At 43.5% G+C, this 3,026-nt stretch overlaps 1 protein-coding gene across 3 annotated transcripts in view; it reads right to left on the bottom strand.

Moving 5' to 3' along the window:
- The window catches only part of FLOT1 (flotillin 1), an 11,790-nt gene that overhangs the window by 5,710 nt on the left and 3,054 nt on the right, over nt 1-3,026 (bottom strand). The window lies entirely within an intron of this gene.

The following is a 3,026-nucleotide window of genomic DNA, read 5'->3' as shown; positions in this document are numbered from 1 at the left end:
GAGTGCAGTGGCACAATCTCGGCTCACCGCAACCTCCCCCTCCCTGGTTCAAGTGATTCTCCTGCCTCAGCCTCCCAAGTAGCTGGGACTACAGGTGTGTGTCACCATGCCTGGCTAATTTTTGTATTTTTAGTAGCGATAGGGTTTCACTATGTTGGCCAGGCTGGTCTCAAACTCCTGACCTTGTGATCTGCCTGCCTGAGCCTCCCAAAATGCTGGGTGGCATGAGCCACTGCGCCTGGCCTCTATCTATTTTAGAAGGAGTCTCGCTCTGTTGCCCAGGCTGGAGTGCAGTGGTATGATCTTGGTTCACTGCAACTCCTGCTTTCTGGATTCAAGTGAGTCCTGTGCCTCAGCCTCTTCTGAGTAGCTGGGATTACAGGCTTACACAGCCGGCTAATATTTTTTGTAGTTTTGATAGAGACAGGGTTTTACTATGTTGGCCAGGCTAGTCTTAAACTCCTGGCCTCAAGTGATTGACCTGTCTTGGCCTCTTGAAGTGCTGGGATTACAGGCATGAGCCACCGCGCCCAGCCACATATGACTATTTAAAAAGCACAGGCAGCCTGGCGCAGTGGCTCATGCCTGTAATCCCAGCACTTTGGCAGCCCACGGGGGGTGGATCACCTAAGGTCAGTAGTTTGAAACTAGCCTTGCCAACATGGTGAAACCTCGTATCTACTAAAAATACAAAAATTAGCCGTTTGTGGTGGTGGTCGCCTGTAATTCCAGCTATTTGGGAGGCGGAGGCAGGAGAACTGCTTGAACCTGGGAGGCAGAGGTTGCAGTGAGTCAAGATCGTGCCACTGCACTCCAGCCTGGGTGACAGAGCAAGATTCCTTCTCGGGAAAACAAAAACAAAAACACAAACAGATACAATGAAAATAAAAATAAAGAGCACAGGCTAGAATGTTCTTGGCCTGGAACTCTGCATTGTTCCTTCTTATCTTCAGGTCTGATCTCAAACATCACTTCCTCATACAAACTTTCTCTCACCGTCTCCTGACCTAATATACTAACTCCCCTCCCACAGTTTTTCATATCACCCTGTTTATTTCCTTCATAGCACTTAAACAAGAATTATAGCCTGGAAAGTTCATTTATTTGCTTACTGTTTCCTTACGTAAGCTGCGTAAGAACAGGAATCTTTTCTGCCTCATTCATATTTATAGCCTCACCTCCAAAATGATGTCTGGCACACAGGAGACATAACAGATATTTGTTGTATAAATCCTTCTTTCCTGAACACCTAGCACATTGTCTGGTGCATAACAAGAAACTGGTAAAAGTTGAACAGAGCCCAACCAGCCCAATCCCTTGATCTAAAGACAAGTAAGGTCGTGTTTAGAAGGTTAAGAACCTTATCCATAGCTTTACTGCAAGCTAGCAGTTTCCATTATGGTAATCCTTTTCAAACTCAAACTCCAACGTGCATACAAATCACCTAGGAATTCACCTTGAGATTTTGTTAAAATGCACATTCTGATTCAGTTGGTCAGGACCTGCAATTTTGCATTTTTTTTTTCTTTTTTCTTTTTCTTTTTTTGGAGACAAAGTCTTACTCTGTTACCCAGGCTGAAGTGCAGTGGCGCAATTTTGGCTCACTGCAACCTCCACCTCACAGGTTCAAGTGATTCTCCTGGCTCAGTGTCCTGAGTAGCTGGGATTACAGGTGCACGCCACCATGCCTGGCTACTTTTTGTATTTTTAGTAGAGACAGGATTTCACCATGTTGGCCAGGCTGGTCTCGAATTCCTGACCTCAGGTGATCTGCCCACCTGGTCTCCCAAAGGGCTTGGATTACAGGTGTGGGCCACCGTGCTTTTGTATTTCTAACAAACCTTCACAGTGATGCTGCAGCTGCTGCTGGTAGAAGACAGTCTGAGTTGCAAAGCTCTATGCCATGCTCAACCTGTCAAGTAACCCAGGAATTTAACAAAACAAAAGATGGTTTATACCTCCATTATGCTTTCAGCCTATACCAACTCTTCGCAAAAACAAAATGCATAATATTGCTATCCTTTGGGTAAAAGTCTCAAATACAGTTGATTTTCCTTGTTCTTGGTAGTACTGCTCTATAAAGTAGCCATGAATGCTGAATTAGTTAATACCTAATTTGTTCCTAGAGGAAATACAGGGCTAGGTTCCTGTGAGCCTCTTGTCACAACATTTTCATCAACTGATCAACATACAGCCTTGCTTTATGTGTTTCTGTTTAAAGACACCTTATATAACACATATTGTTGATTCATTAGCACTGAACTCATGGCTAATAGCACTATAAATCATGCATAAATGAAGCTTATGTAACACATGTATTTCTCCCATAAGGCATATCATAGCCTACTTGCACTAAAGGACACCAGACAGCACTCCAGCACTGATGCTTGGGGGCCATTTCGAAGAGTGAAATCACCAAGAAAAAGCACAAAGATGTAAAAAACATGACAGTAAGTATACTGTGAAAATGACACGGCTTACGGTATGAGAGCTGAAACAAGAAGGTAGAGCATCTTCTTGTTCAACCTCACCTGGGAACTGCACATCAGGTGGCTCAGATATCTCACCACTCTGTGCATGTCTGCAATGATCCTGAAAGTGCTGCAACTTTACTGGTAACTTTTTGAGGTTACCAATACGTTTTAGTAAATAGGCAAATTCTCAGATATGAATAAAGATCAACTATATATCCTGGCAATATCAAGGGCTGCCCATATCTCACTTTCATGTCCATGTTGGACCTTCTTCATGCCTTTTTGATCAACCAGGGCTGCTGCTAGCCCATAGCATGCCCCTGTGTAAATTAGAAATTCCTCTGTGTAGATGAGACCCATATCAGAATGCACTGCCTGAATAGTGGGGGATAAGCCAGATCTTAGCTAGGATCCACTTTCTCAATCAGATACACTTGCACAGGCACAGCCTGCTCCAAACATACGACCAACCTTATTGATCATATCCCTTCCTGGCTCTTTTTGTTTTCTTTTCTCTCTCTTTTTTTTTTTTTTTTTTTTTTTTTTTTTTTT

This window comes from Cebus imitator, unplaced genomic scaffold, assembly GCF_001604975.1.
Source record: "Cebus imitator isolate Cc_AM_T3 unplaced genomic scaffold, Cebus_imitator-1.0 Scaffold440, whole genome shotgun sequence".
NCBI lineage: Eukaryota > Metazoa > Chordata > Mammalia > Primates > Cebidae > Cebus > Cebus imitator.
The sequence above is the reverse complement of the archived record's forward strand: the minus strand, read 5'-3'. Positions and strand labels throughout refer to the sequence as shown.